Here is a 19019-nt window from a genome sequence, read left to right as displayed (position 1 = left end):
CCACCCAAAAAAAAAAAAAAAAAATCAGTAGAGGGGTGAATCTGAGTCTGCGAGTCTCGGAGAGTCGGAGGAAGTTGTTCGGCCAGGGCAGTCTGTCAGTCTGGTCAGTTGGTCAGCCAAGTTAATCTGGGTCTGTCTCTCGTCCGCATTGGTGAGGCGGTTAGTGTCTGTCGGTCGTCCGGAGTGCTAGTATGTGTTAGGCCGCCAGTCTGCTCGACTGTGGGGTATTGGCGGTTGGATCGATCGGTTGGTCGGTCGCGCACTGGGACACAAGATGACTTGTCCGCCTGGAGCGTCGGCGCATGTGAGGTCGCCACGTGAGTTCAGTGGCCGCGCCGTATAGCGAGGGGTAGTGGCTTCGCGGCCGACACGAGAGCAACAGGAGTCAACCCACGACATCGGTCTGGCCGGGGCGAGCTGCGACGCCGTGAGACGGGAGATCGGCGCGCCTTCCTGCGTCCGTTGAAGCGGCTGGCAGCGGACGGTTCGGGCGAGCGTTTTGGGGGTGCTGCGCCAGGCCTTCGCCAGGAATCGCAGTTTATTAGAATTTAAGTGATTCGTGATATGTTGTGTCATTTACTTGTTAAATTATACTTGTGTTCTTGGTCAGTTTCTCGTCTGTATCTCGTCCGCATTTGTTCTGCAGTTAGTGTCTGTCTGTCGGTCGGTCTGTCGTACGTTAATAGCTGCCTCTGTCATGTCTGTCGGATTCGGTGTTAACGAATTTATTGCTTAAAGGCCGAATTCTTGAAACATGTTTTTATCTTGTCTATTATCTTGCGAAGTCGTATATGTGTAATGTACAGCTTGTTGTACATTTTATGTAAGTGTCCATTTTATGGGTTTTATTTAAATAGTCATTTTAAGTTATAAAGTTGCAACCCTTCCACCGTAGGAGTCCTCAAAAAAAAAAAAAAAAAAAAAAGACCAATTGCAAATAATTTGAGAGTTGTACCATTTCCATCGCTCTTACGGGGTGCATAGTTTACGTGTTTGTGTGAATTGTTAAAGATTTTTTAAGTTTAAAGTAATCTGGTGTGTTGCTCATTTGCACCAGTTTACTCTTTCAGAGGTTGTTGTGAGCGGTCGTGACTACGGCCGTATTGAAAGGGTGCAGGCAAGCTTCTCAGCCCGAAGTTTCATACTGTTAATTGTTCTTTCTGCATCTAAATAAAATTGTAACTTGATATTTCAAGGGTGCTTTTCTGCTTATAATTTTAAATCTGTTTTTGAAAAGGCTTTTAGGAATAAAATTCACATTTGTTAAAAGTATTTTCATTTTCCATCAGTTACTTCCTGGCAACTACTTGATGAATCGCTAGTAAATAAAGTAAATTCTTTAAGAAAAAAATTTTTTTAAATTAAATTCACGGTTCAAAGGTGATCACAGTTTTCTTCTACGAGGGTAATCCCAAAAATAAGGTCTCCTATTTTTTTACAAGAACATACACCCAGTGCTTTTTTCCAAAAAAAAAGTTTGTGGGTACACCGACATGGGATACAATGCAGCGAAATTTAGTTACAACTGAAGCATGGGATACCACCCATCTGCTTTTAGCCATGACGTCATCAACATGTCGAACTATAAAAAATGGCTCAAATGAAGCAGGTGATACCGAGAAACACACAAACATACAAGAGAAAGTGGTATCGAACACTTCAGTTTACATCACCGCAAATGAAACATGCGATTTGAGCGTACGCATATCCGTTTAGCACTGCCATCCCCCACTATTAGCGGGCGAAAGCACTACATGCTTGTCGAACTGGCTGCCAGCGATTCAGTTGTCGAGAACGGTTGCCGCAGCTTCGAAATGCTTGAAACAGTCAATGACTAAAAAATTTACGTCCGTGAATTAAATCTTTGGCACTCTTCCAAGTTCTCAACATCGCAAAAAATTACTTTATCGACGAAAAAGTTTAGGGGTACGCATCCCCCAGCGTTCCCCCAGAAGAGCAGCACTGCATAGACCTGCTACCCGTGTCAGGGGTAAAATACAGGGAGCGAAAGGCAATTTACAATTTGTACAGAAACCAGATGGCAGTTATAAGAGTCGAGGGGCATGAAAGGGAAGCAGTGGTTGGGAAGGGAGTGAGACAGGGTTGTAGCATATCCCCGATGTTATTCAATCTGTATATTGAGCAAGCAGTAAAGAAAACAAAAGAAAAATTGGAATTAGGAATTAAAATCCATGGAGAAGAAATAAAAACTTTGAGGTTCTCCGATGACATTGTAGTTCTGTCAGAGACAGCAAAGGACCTGGAAGAGAGAGTTGAACGGAATGTACAGTGTCTTGAAAAGAGGATATAAGACGAACATCAACAGAAGCAAAACGAGGATAATGGAATGTAGTCCAATTAAATCGGGTGTTGGTGTGGGAATTAGATTAGGAAATGAGAGGCTTAAAGTAGTAAAGGAGTTTTGCTATTTGGGGAGCAAAATAACTGATGATGGTTAAGTAGAGAGGATATGGCAAGGAAAGCGTTTCTGGAGAAGAGAAATTTGTTAACATCGAGTATAGATTTAAGGGTCAGGAAGTCGTTTCTGAAAGTATTTGTATGGAGTGTAGCCATGTATGGAAGTGAAACGTGGACGATAAATAGTTTGGACAAGAAGAAAATTGAAGCTTCCGAAATGTGGTGCTACAGAAGAATGCTGAAGATTAGATGGGTAAATCACATAACTAATGAGGAGGTATTGAATAGCATTAGGGAGAAGAGGAGGTTGTGGCACACCTTGACTAGAAGAAGGGACCGGTTGGTAGGACATGTTCTGAGGCATCAAGGGATCAACAATTTAGTCTTGGAGGGCAGCGTGGAGGGTAAAAATCGTAGAGGGAGACAAAGAGATGAATACACTAAAGATTCAGAAGGATGTAGGTTGCAGTAGGTACTGGGAGATGAAGAAGCTTGCACAGGATAGAGTAGCATGGAGAGCTCCATCAAACCAGTCTCTGGACTGAAGACCACAACAACAACCAACTTATACGAATTATAACATAACGAGTTGTAAAATAGAACTAACCTCGTAATTCAGCTCGTATCACACTTAAGTTGTACAATCGAACTGAAAACTTTGTAAGAAACGTGGGTAGATCGAAGTAATTGATGTCCGAGATACACAGTTCCCGGCACAATTCAGTCACACCATCTTATGCGTTTGTATTCACGGGACTAACGAAACGTATCTGGCGACCTTGCCCGAGCCCGACAAGCAACTGTTGGTGGGAAAGGAAGCATGAAGAGTGAGAAAATGTATTCGTTCTCCTTGTCACTACCGACTCGACAAGCAGATAGGAAATTGGAGGAATTCGGAAACTAACGAGTCGGTACAACGAACTGCGTACGGGGAAGAGACATGCAAGTAACGGAATGTTTCAAGCAGTAACGAAACCGTACTTATTTAGAGTGTAGAGAAATATTCGTTACTCAGATCTAGTCTCCCTCCGAGACGTCTTCTTATGAACTGTGCGAACGCTTGTTTAGTGACAACTCCTTCCCCAATTGATGTTGTTCTCTTAGGCTAAAATACGTCAGCCATTTGCTTATAACGCATTTCCCTTACGATGTAACCAATGTCCGGCATTTCGCGGGAACGGTCCGTTCCTCGGATTCTGGCGGGTGGTGTATCGGTTTTTGGGGATTGTGAGCAGCGTTGATACGAAGTCCCAAGGAAATCGTTGCATCATTTAGTGCTTCTGACTTTTGTGTCAGTTGCACTAGCTAACAGAACTGTGCACAAACTCAAACTGAAACGTTACGGACTAACGTGAAACGTTACGGACTAACGACAGTGCCCCAACTGACCAATTCAGTTACCGTTTCTCGACGTCAGTGCCTCTGATGCCTATTGCAATACGTTCATTAACGACAGCGTGCTCCAGGACTGATATTGTTTTTTCTCCGATGAAGCGTTGCTGCGTTTGCCAGAGTCCATGAACTCGCAGATCTATCGACGTTAGTGTAATGAAAATCCCCATCAGTCACTGCAGGGGTGTGGATGGGGGTCAAGAGAGGGCAACTGCCCCTCCCTCCCTGGAATCTGGAGTACAGAGGCTGGAAGTGATTTCCCATGACTTTTGCTACACATGTCGTTTAGCCTCTTGTAGTATTCAAAATGTTCAAATGTGTGTGAAATCTTATGGGACTTAACTGCTAAGGTCATCAGTCCCTGAGATTATGCACTACGAGGTGCATTCAAGTTCTAAGGCCTCCGATTTTTTTCTAATTAACTACTCACCCGAAATCGATGAAACTGGCGTTACTTCTCGACGTAATCGCCCTGCAGACGTACACATTTTTCACAACGCTGACGCCATGATTCCATGGCAGCGGCGAAGGCTTCTTTAGGAGTCTGTTCTGACCACTGGAAAATTGCTGAGGCAATAGCAGCACGGCTGGTGAATGTGCGGTCACGGAGAGTGTCTTTCATTGTTGGAAAAAGTCAAAAGTCACTAGGAGCCAGGTCAGGTGAGTAGGGAGTATGAGGAATCACTTCAAAGTTGTTATCACGAAGAAACTGTTGCGTAACGTTATCTCGATGTGCGGGTGCGTTGTCTTGGTGAAACAGCAGACGCGCAGCCCTTCCCGGACGTTTTTGTTGCAGTGCAGGAAGGAATTTGTTCTTCAAAACATTTTCGTAGGATGCACCTGTTACCGTAGTGCCCTTTGGAACGCAATGGATAAGGATTACGCCCTCGCTGTCCCAGAGCATGGACACCATCATTTTTTCAGCACTGGCGGTTACCCGAAATTTTTTTGGTGGCGGTGAATCTGTGTGCTTCCATTGAGCTGACTGGCGCTTTGTTTCTGGATTGAAAAATGGCATCCACATCTCATCCATTGTCACAACCGACGAAAAGAAAGTCCCATTCATGCTGTCGTTGCGCGTCAACACTGCTCGGCAACATGCCACACGGGTAGCCGTGTGGTCGTCCGTCAGCATTCGTGGCACCCACCTGGATGACACTTTTCGCATTTTCAGGTCGTCATGCAGGATTGTGTGCACAGAACCCACAGAAATGCCAACTCTGGAGGCGATCTGTTCAACAGTCATTCGGCGATCCCCCAGAACAATTCTCTCCACTTTCTCGATCATGTCGTCAGACCGGCTTGTGCGAGCCCGAGGTTGTTTCGGTTTGTTGTCACACGATGTTCTGCCTTCATTAAACTGTCGCACCCATGAACGCACTTTCGAGACATCCATAACTCCATCACCACATGTCTCCTTCAACTGTTGATGAATTTCAATTGGTTTCACACCACGCAAATTTAGAAAACGAATGATTGCACGCTGTTCAAGTAAGGAAAACGTCGCCATTTTAAGTATTTAAAACAGTTCTCATTCTCGACGCTGGCGGTAAAATTCCATCTGCCGTACAGTGCTGCCATCTCTGGGAAGTATCGACAATGAACGCGGCCTCATTTTAAAACAATGCGCATGTTTCCTTCTCTTTCCAGTCCGGAGAAAAAAAATCGGAGGCCTTAGAACTTGAATACACCTCGTACTTTCACATAAATTATCCTAAGGACGAACACACACACCCATGCCCGAGGGAGGACTCGATCCTCCGCCGGGACCAGCCGCACAGTCCATGACTGCAGCGCCTAAGACCGCTCGGCTAATCCCGCGCGGCACTTGTAGCATTACTTGGCCTATAGCATCGAAATAATACTGTGGCTCAACAAATGGTTTGGCTGTATTAGAATCTTCGCCGCCCCCCCCCCCCTCCCCCCCACCACCTTCTCTACACATACACACACACACTTCCCCCGCGGATAAATTTCTGCAGACACTAATGTCAGTTACGTAAAGAGCCTGTACACAATGTAAAACGAGACTGTGGTGTGCCGTCAGTGAAACACAAATGAGGACTGTACTTTTCTCACCAAACCGTAAACTCTGATATGTATCTGAACAGTTAAGTTGCAACCTTTTTTTCCAGAAAAAGAACTACCAGCGAAAGTACCTACTGTTATTTCATGTACGACACAGCAAGACCACTGACTGCCAATCGATATTAACGGTCAGCCAGTAGCTACTGCAGGTTGCCAATCTATCGCCTACCGATGTAACGCAAACTTGATTTTCATTACTTCATACTATTACTGGCCGAATTTAAAAACTTAAAATGCATTCATAATCTGCTCATTAAGAAGTATAATCTAACAGTAAAGATTTAACATAGTGAGTGAAATATAAAAAATTAATAACTGTGAAATGTCATGAGGCAGCTTAAATAATGATACGCAAATTACCCACACTATATTCATCCAGCATTTGAGAAGAAGAGCGCATAGGGGACTTCCAACATAATTTCGGATGTCTTCGGAAGTTTTTCTCGTCGACATATCCCACAAAATAATGATAAGAAATAAGTTTATCGCTCACTATAAGGGTGGTCCATTGATCGTGACCGGGCCAAATATCTCACGAAATAAGCATCAAACGAAAAAACTATAAAGAACGAAACTTGTCTAGCTGGAAGGGGAAACCAGATGGCGCTATGGTTGGCCCGCTAGATGGCACTGCCATAGGTCAAACGGATATCAACTGCGTTTTTTAAAAATAGGAACCCCCATTTGTTATTACATATTCGTGTAGTACATAAAGAAAAAACAAATGTTTTAGTTGGACCACTTTTTTCGCTTTGTGATAGATGGCGCTGTAATAGTCACAAACATATGGCTCACAATTTTAGATGAACAGTTGGTAACAGGTAGGTTTCTTAAATTGAAATACAGAACGCAGGTACGTTTGAACATTTTACAAGGTGCAATCAAGTTCTAAGGCCTCCGATTTTTTTTCTCTGGACTGGAAAGAGATAGAAACATGCGCATTGTTTTAAAATGAGGCCACGCTCATTGTCAATACGTCCCGGAGGTGGCAGCACCGTATGGCAGATGGAATTTTACCGCCAGCGTCGAGAATGAGAACTGTTTTAAATACTTAAAATGGCGACGTTTTCCTTACTTGAAGAGCGTGCAATCATTCGTTTTCTGAATTTGCGTGGTGTGAAACCAATTGAAATTCATCGACAGTTGAAGGAGACATGTGGTGATGGAGTTACGGATGTGTCGAAAGTGCGTTCGTGGGTGCGACAGTTCAATGAAGGCAGAACATTGTGTGACAACAAACCGAAACAACCTCGGGCTCGCACAAGCCGGTCTGATGACGTGATCGAGAAAGTGGAGAGAATTGTTCTGGGGGATCGCCGAATGACTGTTGAACAGATCGCCTCCAGAGTTGGCATTTCTGTGGATTCTGTGCACACAATCCTGCATGACGACTTGAAAATGCGAAAAGTGTCATCCAGGTGGGTGCCACGAATGCTGACGGCCGACCACACGGCTGCCCGTGTGGCATGTTGCCGAGCAATGTTGACGCGCAACGACAGCATGAATGGGACTTTCTTTTCGTCGGTTGTGACAATGGATGAGATGTGAATGCCATTTTTCAGTCCAGAAACAAAGTGCCAGTCAGCTCAATGGAAGCACACAGATTTACCGCCACCAAAAAAATTTCGGGTAACCGCCAGTGCTGAAAAAATGATGGTGTCCATGTTCTGGGACAGCGAGGGCGTAATCCTTATCCATTGCGTTCCAAAGGGCACTATGGTAACAGGTGCATCCTACTAAAATATTTTGAAGAACAAATTCCTTCCTGCACTGCGACAAAAACGTCCGGGAAGGGCTGCGCTTCTGCTTTTTCACCAAGACAGCGCACCCGCACATCGAGCTATCGTTACGCAACAGTTTCCTCGTGATAACAACTTTGAAGTGATTCCTCATGCTCCCTACTCACCTGACCTGGCTCCTAGTGACTTTTGACTTTTTCCAACAATGAAAGACACTCTCCGTGGTCGCACACTCACCAGCCGTGCTGCTGTTGCCTCAGCGATTTTCCAGTGGTCTAAACAGACTCCTAAAGAAGCCTTCGCTGCCATGGAATCATGGCGTCAGCGTTGTGAAAAATGTGTACGTCTGCAGGGCGATTACGTCGAGAAGTAACGCCAGTTTCATCGATTTCGGGTGAGTAGTTAATTAGAAAAAAAATCGGAGGCCTTAGAACTTGAATGCACCTCGTATTTCGGTTATTCCAATGTGATACATGCACCTGTGAACTTATCATTTCTGAGAACGCATGCTGTTACAGCGTGATTATCTGTAAATACCACAGTAATTCAATAAATGCTCAAAGTGATGTCCGTCAGCCTCAATGCATTTGACAATACTTGTAACGAAATTCCTCTCAACTGCGAGTAGTTCGCCTTCCGTAATGTTCGCACATGCACTGACAATACGCTGACGCATGTTGTCAGGCGTTGTCGGCGGATCACGATAGCAAATATCCTTCAACTTTCCCCACAAAAAGGAATCCGGGGACGTCATATGCGGTGAACGTGCGGGCCATGGTATGGTGCTTCGACGACCAATCCACCTGTCATGAAATATGCTATTCAATACCGCTTAAACCGCAGGCGAGCTATGTGCCGGACATCTATAATGTTGGAAGTACATCGCAGGTAGGAAATCAGCATACATTGCGCCATCCATATTATGCCGGTTTACATTACCGCTGTTGGTGAATGACGCTTCGTCGCTAAATAGAACGCGTGCAAAAAATCTGTCATCGACCCGTAATTTCTCTTGTGCCCAGTGGCAGAACTGACACGACGTTCAAAGTCGTCGCCGTGCAATTCCTGGTGCATAGAAATATGGTACGGGTGCAATCGATGTTGATGTAGCATTCTCAACACCAACGTTTTTGAGATTCCCGATTCTCGCTCAATTTGTCTGCTACTGATGCGCGGATTAACAGCGACAGCATCTAAAACACCTACTTCGGCATCATCATTTGTTGTAGGTCGTGGTTGACGTTTCACATGTGGCTGAACACTTCCTGTTTCCTTAAATAACGTAGCTATTCGGCGAACGGTCCGGACTCTTGGATGAGGCAGTTTGATCACAATAGCCATACATCATCACGATATCGACCTTTTCCGCAATCGGTAAACGGTCCACTTTAACACGGCTAATGTATCACGAAGCAAATACCGCCCGACTTGGCAGAATGTTACGTGATACCACGGACTTATACGTTTGTGACTATTACAGCTCCATGTATCACAAAGGGTCCAACTAAAACATTCATATTTCTTTACGTACTACACGAATATGTAACAAAAAATGGGGGTTCGTATTTAAAAAAACGGAGTTGATATGCGTTTGACCTATGGCAAGCGATCTAGCGGGCCAACCATAGCGCCATCTGGTTTCCCCCTTGAAGCTAGATGAGTTTCGTTCTTTGTAGTTTTTTCGTTTGATGCTTATTTCATGAGATATTTGGCCCCGTCACTATCAATGGACCACCCTGTATTTTCGTTTTTCATGCGTAAAATCTCAGAATCTGGCATGACGTTTTACTTTATTACTTCTTTAATACTAACTCTAATTTTGTAGACACAGTGTTTTATGTACCAACGAATGTACCAGGAAAATTAGATCATTGTACGAAATAGTTCATAAAATATGACGTCAGAAACTTGGAGATGCGTTAAAAACTATCTTTTCTTAAAATGGAACGCGAATTAGCCAGACTTTACTCATCCAGTGTTTCATAATGAGTGCCTTGAAGATAGGTGGAACACACTGACTCATTTGCAAAGTAATCAAACGTTTGAGGATGTTTTATGAAAGGAGTTAGATCCATTAAAGAATCGGGGGTGGGTCGTTAGTGGTGCGTCTATCACAGTCTAGGATAGTTTTTGTCATCACAATGACGTCGTAATACTGTCACAGACGCAATCGTGTGTGCACTCTTGCATGAAATAATATTTTTTTTATTGTTTAGTTGTTACTTACAACGCCGATTGTTCTGAGAGTTAATAATCTGGTGTTTCTGTTGGGAAAAAAAATGAGAGTGAGAGAGAGAGAGAGAGAGAGAGAGAGAGAGAGAGAGAGAGAACAGCCAACCCGTGCATCACGCACAGACTGCAATATCCAGTTACTGTATCGTCGTCTGCCAACAGTATCCGAATTGATCAGCATGAGCCTTGAATAAGCAATAAATGTTATATACCTGCAGACAGTGCATCTGATTAATAAATATATATATGGTCAGGTTCGAGAACATTCTATTCAAGTTAACAAAAGTAAGACACAGAAGAGATTCAAAATAATGCGTTTAATGCAGTATTGAAAAGCATTGAGACCCCACGATACATTCTGACAAATAATTTTTTATTGTTCCTGTACTTTATAACCTTTTTTCCTCACATCCCACAACATGAAATGAAGAACACTGCTCGACGTCTGAGAAGTACTGTGAACTGTCAACAAGGAGCATGTCACCAGCAGGTCACGTCGACTTCATCTCACCCGTTAGGGCATGCTCTAGTAAGTACACAATTGGCCCACATGAACAAATTCTCCGCGTGCGTTGCACATACGAGCAATTTCAGTGCGGCGACCTTTCGGTTCTTCAGCCGACAACAAAGCACCTCTCGCAGTCGTTTTGCTCTTCGAGTGAGCGCACTAAATAAAAAAAACTGTGTACGATAACTTAGTCTTCCGTAGGTGAGCTGTAGACGAGTACTTATTTCGGTGCGTTAAAGTATATTCCATTCCAAAGGAAGTAAGAACTCGTCATGTACTAACTATTCACTGTATAATGGCCTAAAACGCCAAAACTAGCTTTGGAACGAAGGAGTCTAAAGAAATACAGCCTAGGTGGAAAAATCCCCTTCAGTACAGCCAACGTTTATACGGTTAATAGAGGTTATTTCACGAAAACTGTTTCAACCGTTTCTGTTCTAATTTATGCATAAAATAAGGTCTTTCTCTGTCCAGGTATTGTAAAAAATAGGTCAATTTTCGCTTTCCAATATCTGGCCTCTCTTATGGAAGAACACTCGTGGATGCAAGCTGTCATGGAACATGTGCAATGTGTCACGAAAACAAAGTACAAAATATAAAGGCTCAGGAGACAAAAAAGCACGAAATCCACTACTAAAACGTGAGTGCGGGGTGGGTTGGTTAACCTGACATTGTCAGACACCCCTCAAAAACAGCGTAAACTTCAAAACTTTGTAGTAAAGAGACTTTGACGTTGACGGCCCGTTCCGTTGACGACTTATGTGAATGTCATCATTGAAATTGTTAGAGACCCCTCAAAAAACAGCGTGAACTTCAAAACTTTGTAGTAAAGAGACTTTGACGTTGACGGCCCGTTCCGTTGACGACTTGTGTGAATGTCATCATTGACGATTTGTATGAATGTCATTTGAAATGTTTTTTTGAAATATTTTGCCTTTCTGATCCTTTACGTACGAATCGACCATAAGCTGTTTCGTTACCAGCTCAGCTACAGATTTGGACCAGTAAATTCCTTTATAAACGAACCACTCTCTGGTCAAACTCAATTAGTGGTTGTGGGTGCGCGTCATGTAAATCAGCCATCAACCTCATCGTGAGTCAGTGGCATCAGCAATTAGTTGACTGTGCCAAAGCCACCCAGGCGGCTATGACTGCCTACTGCCGAGTGTGGAGTCTTCCGTGAGTGACTAAGATTTCTTATGCTTTAGATAGATTATGTTTCAACCCGCCAGGTTAGCCGAGAGCGCTAATGCACTGCTTCCTGGACTCGGGAAGGCGCACTGGCCCCAGATCGAATCCACCTTGCAGATTACCGACGTCGGCCGGTGTGCTGGCCAGCCTGGATGTGGATTTTAGGTGGTTTTCCACATCCCACTAGCTGAATATTGGGCTGGTCCCCACGTTCCGCCTCAGTTACACGACTCGCAGACATCCGAACACGTTCGCAGTATTCCATGGATTACACTAGATGCCGACACCAGGGGTACACTAATTATGTCCCGGGGGTATGGGGTGGCAGCAGGAAGGCCATCTGTCCACCCCATAAAACTAAGCTTGCCAAATCCGTGCCTATCCTGCGAAACTGTGGGACAAAGTGTGGTGTCACCGCCAGACACCACACTTGCTAGGTGGTAGCCTTTAAATCGGCCGCGGTCCGTTAGTATACGTCGGACCCGCGTGTCGTCACTATCAGTGATTGCAGACCGAGCGCCGCCACACGGCAGGTCTAGAGAGACTTCCTAGCACTCGCCCTAGTTGTACAACTGACTTTGCTAGCGATGGTTCACTGACAAAATACGCTCTCATTTGCCGAGACGATAGTTAGCATAGCCTTCAGCTACGTCATTTGCTACGACCTAGCAAGGCGCCATTACCAGTTACTATTGATACTGAATCTTGTATAGTCAAGAGCGACGCTCATCATTAATGGATTAAAGTTAAATATTCCACCAGCTACGTCCGTTTTTCTAAAGTCTAATTTCCTTGTCCTGTTCCAGACCTCACGCCAGCCTGCGCCGGCCGCGGTGGTCTCGCGGTTTTAGGTGCGCAGTCCGGAACCGCGCGACTGCTACGGTCGCAGGTTCGAATCCTGCCTCGGGCATGGATGTGTGTGATGTCCTTAGGTTAGTTAGGTTTAAGTAGTTCTAAGTTCTGGGGGACTGATGACCACAGCTGTTAAGTCCCATAGTGCTCAGAACCATTTGAACGCCAGCCTGCGTGAGCTAAAACGCGTGCCTTTTGGCTTCCTCTAGTACCCGGTGTTGGCTCTCCTGCCAACCCACAACACAAAGCACTAGCAAAAGAGAAAAGAAGAGATGGTTTGTGTTTCAAACTAAGTTCTGCACACATTCTAGCAAAGGAAGTACGTCAGCATTTATGTTCTGGATGTCTGTGTGCACGTTTGTTGGGCTTGCACTTAGGTATAACTGAAGACTGTCAGCGCATAAAAGAGATTCGCAATGGGAGATGATTAGACACATCTTTAACATATAATGAGAAAAGTAATGGGTCCAATACTGATCCTTGTGGGACCTGTGATACTACATTATTCCATTCTGGCCTCTTTGTTCCAATCATTATACTCTGTTGGCGGGATGTAAGGTATGTGTGGAGATCTGGCGAGTATGGTGGACGTTCAAGTTGCACCATCGTCTTTTCTTGCCAGGAACTGTTTGAGGTATTGGCTGTGTGTGCGTGCATTGTCGTGAACAAAAAACCAGGAACCTTGTTGTTCATACTGCAGTTGTCCCCTTCCTAGATGTTGCATGAAATGGGTCAAAATGTCAACATATCGCTCAGCGTTCAACGCCGTTCCCTCAGGTAGAAATTCCTTGTGGTTAATGCCATCACTATCGAAAAAAACGTTGAGCATCGTTTTGATGCGTGATTTTTCGGCTCTGACCTTTCTCTGATGAGATGATGTCGGAGAACGCCATTCCACGCGTTGCAGTTTCGTTTCAGGGTCGTACTGCAGACACCAGGTTTCATCCTCAGTGACAATAGAGTTCAAGAAATTGAGTGTCACATCTACCGTTTCGACAACATTCTGTGAAGCCTCTAAATGTGCCTGCTTCTGATCGTCAGTCAAGTGATGCGGCACAAGATATCAACACGTTTTCCTCTTCGCGAACTCCTGGGTAATGACCTGTCGCACTGATTCACGGTTCATCATGAGTTCATCCGCTATCATGTGCACAGTTAATCGACGGTCATCCGTGATTAATGTCCTCGCTTTCTCAATGTTTTCGTCACTGACTGCGGTTGCCGGTCGTCCGCTACGGGGATTGTGAGAAATACTTTCCCGGCCTCCTCGATAATGGGCAGACCAGTCGTAAACGCATTTCATGGACAGTGCTTGATCCCCATAAACACGTACCAGCACTGCATGCGTTTCTTTCGGTGTCTTGCCGAGCTTAAAACAAAACTTTAAATTGATCCTTTGGTCGTTCATTGTCCTGTTCACAGTTCAGAATCAACGCACTAAACAAGCACTTCGCCCAATAGCTCTAACGCGGAACACACACGATGCTCAACTAAACTACGGTGGGGGCAGGTTGTCAACACCGGCCGCTATGCAGGTGCAGCGTTCTGAGCCGCTAGTGTTGCCCGATCGACCGTTCCGACGTCATTCACCGAACTTTATTGTCAGAGGTTGTACGAGGGGGGACCCAAAAATAACCGGAATTTCTTTCTAGAAAGCATATACTGTATTGTTTTCAAATACAACCTTAATCTTCTTGGAAGTACTCTCCAATAGCATTAATACACTTGTCCAAACGTTCATTCCACTGTTCGAAGCACCTTTTAAATTCTTCCTCTTTGATACCTGCTAGCACTTACATGACATTGCGTTTTACGTCTTCCACATCCGCAAAACGCTTCCCTCCTCAAGTCTCTTTTCATCCTCGGGAATAGGGAGAAGTCCGAGGGTGCTAAATCCGGCGAATAGGGCGCGTGGGTCGAGGTAGTCGTCTTCGTTGACGCCAAAAACTGGCGAACGGTGAGAGCCGTGTGTGCGGGAGCATTGTCGTGATGCAGGAACCACACGCCAGAATCCCACAGAGCCGGACGTTTTCGCGACAAACTTCTGCGAAGCTGTTTCATAACCTCCAAATAGAATTGTTGGTATACTGTCTGGTTTTCAGGGACAAATTCGGAGTGTTCGATCCTTTTAATGGCAAAAAAAAAAAAAAAAAAAAAAAAAAAAACAAAAAAAAAACAAAAAAAAACAGATCAACATCGTTTTCACATTCGGTTTCACTTGTCGAGCTTTTTTTGGTCGAGATGAGCCAGGTGACTTCCATTGTGATGACTGTTGTTTACTTTCTGGATTGTACCCATAGCACCATGACTCATCACTTGTATGATTTTGTTGGGAAAATGTGGATCATCTTTGTACGTGTCCTTCATTTCGAGACAAGCTTGAACGCTACGATCCCTTTGATCTCTGGTAAGAAGCTTCGGCACGAATTTTGCTGCCACTCTTCGCATCCCCAAATCGATGGTCAAGATGCGCTGAATTGAGCTCCAGCATAACCCGGACAAGTTCTCGAGTTGGTCGATTGTCCTGCGTCGATCTTCACTGATGAGATCACGGATTTTGTCGATGTTGTCTTTGCTTCGAGCAGTTGAAGGTCGACCGGTACGGAGCTGATCTTCAACCACCATTTCTCCCTTTTTGAACCGAGAAAACCATTCATACACTTGCGTTTTACTAAGAGCATGATATTTGTAGGCTGTTTGAATCATCGCAACAGTTTCTGCTGCGTTCTTGCCGAGCAAGAAACAAAACTTCACTGCCGCACGTTGTTCGTAAGAACTAGACACTTCCTCTTGTCACATCTGCACTGTACGCATACTCAACGAACTGTCAAAGAAACCACACTTCTCACTGTTGGGTGACGCCGCGTGGCAGAATGACTCAGCAGAGCTCATACTACAGCCCTCTGGCGGCGCAACCTGCTAGTACAAGTACACGATGTGCAGCATTACGATTCCACTTACTTTTGGGTCCCCCCTCGTATAATAATAAATCAGTACTTAAATACATGTAACTCTAAAACTGTCAGTATATTTAGAACGGGCAGCCGATATTTTTATAGCCCATTACGTCGATATCTTTAGCGTCAATATATCGATATATGGATACTTTTTTCGGTCTGTCGAAGGTGGATAATGATGTTCTTTTAAATACTGATATATCGGATACCCGATATTTTTAAAAATATCAACAGTCCTAGTACCACCCTGCATAGCAGACAGCTCTCACAACACACGCAATTTTAGCGCTGACATGTAAACGAAAATGACCACTCGAGATAGGCAAGATTCAGTACAGGAATAAAACGCCAGATGCCCTGAAGTATAACCACAGTCTAACATAACAGTCGCGACACTCATTGCTGTAAATGTTGTTACCGTTTGATGTAGTGGTGGGCAGGAAATCGCGTATCTGTTAGAAATCACAGTGACTGAGAAGTCACAGATATCACAGTAGCAACTTTACAGAATCTAACTGCGATTTCAGTCACAGTTAGCGGTCGCAAGTAGTATTTCATATTCAAAGACGTGAGCCATCTATTCGTCGAATTTAGCACTGCTTTCTGCGATTTCAGTGACAAGTCGCAACTAAGAGTCGCAAGTAGCAACTAAAAAGCGCGGTTAACAGTGGCATCTGTTGGCCAAAGTTCGTACTACGTCCATCTCTGCGGTACGCTATGGAGTCCAACTGCGATTTCCGTGACAAGTCGCAACTAAGAGTCGCAAGTAGCAACTAAAAAGCGCAGTTAACAGTGCCATCTGTTGGCCAAAGTTCGTACTACGTCCATCTCTGCGATACGGTATCGAGTCTAACTGCGATTTCTGTGACAAGTCGCAACTAAGAGTCACAAGTAGCAACTAGAAAGCGCGGTTAACAGTGCCATCTGTGGGTCAAAATTCGTACTACGCCCATCTCTGCGATACACTATTGAGTCTAACTGCGATTTCCGTGACAAGCCGCAACTAAGAGTCGCAAGTAGCAACTAAAAAGCGCAGTTAACATACTTTTCCTAGTGTCATCTGTTGACCGACGTACGTACTTCGTTATGAGAGCCTTGTGCCTCACGAGATGGATGTGCTGTGTGTGCATATGAAGGGCTTATTTCAATAGTGGTACAAGTCCATTTTTGTTCATTTTGAGATACAGAGAGGTAAAGTTAAATGAGCGCTGACAAATCTGTATTTGAGATACCAGAAATATTCAAGCATATGGCTTCTTGCTAGAGATGAACCTTTATTTATGTTTGTTTGGATCACTAATTTCAGAAGCATTATAGACAGAAAAGTGGAGGTAATGGACTTGTACCACTATTGAAATAAGCCCTTCATATTATATGACGACATGCACATTCAGCATCAGTTATGGTTGGTCAAATACTGCTGTGACTCTGAATGTATTATATTAATAAGAAACAACATTGCCTTTTTCTCCTGAAAATATCAAGTAACGTAACAAATGTGTTTGATTCTGCTTCCAATATGACAGTTTTGGTTAATACTCCACATGCCTACAGGACTTTGCAATGTTAACACAGCAGAACTCAGACATCTGTATAAGTGTAGAGAAATGAAAACAGTCATATGAATGCCTCACTTTTGTTCCGACACAGTTCAAGATTCGGGAGAAAAGTTTTACACCTGGTGTTCTACATGGCAACTTCACACACAAGAACTTTTTGCCGGCACTACTACCACCTACATAAGTAAGCTTTTCCTGTGTTACTTTCAAGTAATGCACTTAAGCTATTCCTGATTTAACTGGAAGATCTGTACTTCCCACTTTCATATCAACAGCCTCAAAATGCATATTGTAGACTTCGGGATAAGTTACAGGTCAGTGTCACACCAAGATTGTGGAGAAAGGGGGGGGGGGGCGGCATGTCACTCTCCAACAAGTGTTTACCAATAAGTAAGTGGCGGAAAATTATGGGTATAGGACGGCTTAAACATGTGGAAAATGAGATTTTTATTATTCACTCACTGTATTTGACATTTATTATTCCTTTAAAATCGCACAACAACTTCAATAAAACACAGTTTAATCATTCACACACTTATTTCACAATTATTTCACTTTTAAACTGCAAATCCTCTAAGAGCTGTCTTGAATCTTCACGAGTCTCTCTCAAAAACAGCCTTGATGTGGATAGATACGTACAGCAACCAGTAATCAGAGTCAGAACTGTGTCTGCAAAAACACAAGGATTATTAAACAATTTTTGCTGTCATTAATTACTAGCAATATAATTGACAGAATAGATTGCTAATATTTGCTATAATGAATATCACATTTGCAAGAACGATCTCACTGAAGTAATTAAGTTCATCGAAATGCTTAGAAACTAACCTCTCGTCTGACGAAAACGGTCTAAAGACGCAGTGGCAATTTCTTCAGATCTGTTGACAATGATATTTTGAGTTATCACTTTACTGAGTGACTGAAATGTAGTTCAGGTACCTGTGAACATAACAATATGTTAGAATTCATTTTCTAAATACGAACTATTACGGTACTGTACGGCTACTTACATATTAATTACACTATTAATATTTTCACAGTTGTTTCTTTAATACAAAATTAAAGCCAACGGAAGAAAAAACGTAAAACATACTTGCCAATGACAGGTTTGTTGAGATGCAATTTTCTGTGTTGACAGATGTAACTTTTTCATACGGTGCCAAGTCGCAGAAATCGCAGGAATCACAGAAATCGCAGAAGTAGCAGAAGTCACAGAAATCGCAGAAGTAGCATAAATCGCAGAAGTAGCAGAAATCGCAGAAGTAGCAGGAGTCACAGAAATCAGAGAAGTAGCAGAAATCGCGGAAGTAGCAGAAATCGCAGAAATAGCAGTGGCGGAGGGATACACGACCTATGCTCCTGCGACTCTTAACTGCGACAAATCACAGTTAAGAATAACAGATACTGAAAAGTAGCATTCACAGAAATCACTGATATCGGAAAATCGCAGTTTAGCCCATCACTAGTTTGATGGATGGAACGACACTAGCGCTCTAAGTGGCGTGTAAGGTGAACGTCACACGCGTCGTAAGCATAATGTTTGTTTTGCATCCATTTCCTACGTAATTTACGAAATATTTGAGTTTTTTTCTTGCCTCCAAGGGTTTGTGTAGTATCAGAAGGCATATATGTTTCTAAAAATATTCTAAAATAAGCGCAAGTATGGACAAAAACCATTAATCGAGTGGCAAGCTACGACACATTCGTGAAGAAACACTTGTGACGTTGAATAGAATTGCGACTTACCACGTTGATATCAAAAGAATATAAACACACAGATTCACACATGTACCTATACATGCGAAAGCGATCCACAGCTCATTTATCGTTCTGTAGGCCTACTGTGTTTGTCATTGTCGCCTGTTGCCACAAGTGCGAACTTTATATTATTCTAAGTGGGACAAGCAACTGCCAAATAGTGGGAGAAATATGTTGAAAACTTTATAATGAGCTGATTACATTACATTTCACGCAAAACCAAATATTTGAATAATTTTCGAACAATCTGTCAGTTAACACAGTGCTAACAAAATAATGTTATCACACGAAGGGAGCAAGGGAAATTAAGTGACTAACAATAGAC

The 19019-nt window shown here is 43.6% G+C and overlaps 1 protein-coding gene and 1 long non-coding RNA gene across 2 annotated transcripts in view; one reads left to right on the top strand and one right to left on the bottom strand.

Annotated features, from left to right (window-relative positions):
• Positions 1-19019, top strand: part of LOC126190936 (arrestin domain-containing protein 17) — a 166260-nt gene that overhangs the window by 129775 nt on the left and 17466 nt on the right. The gene's annotated exons all lie outside the window — the stretch shown is intronic.
• On the bottom strand, positions 17376-18100 carry LOC126190937 (uncharacterized). The gene is made up of 3 exons (XR_007538299.1): positions 18030-18100; positions 17765-17875; positions 17376-17605 (listed from the first exon to the last, which is right to left on the bottom strand). It is a non-coding gene; the product is annotated as an uncharacterized LOC126190937 (long non-coding RNA).

This window comes from Schistocerca cancellata, chromosome 6, assembly GCF_023864275.1.
Source record: "Schistocerca cancellata isolate TAMUIC-IGC-003103 chromosome 6, iqSchCanc2.1, whole genome shotgun sequence".
NCBI lineage: Eukaryota > Metazoa > Arthropoda > Insecta > Orthoptera > Acrididae > Schistocerca > Schistocerca cancellata.
Note: the sequence above shows the minus strand (reverse complement) of the source record. Positions and strands in the feature narration are given on the sequence as shown.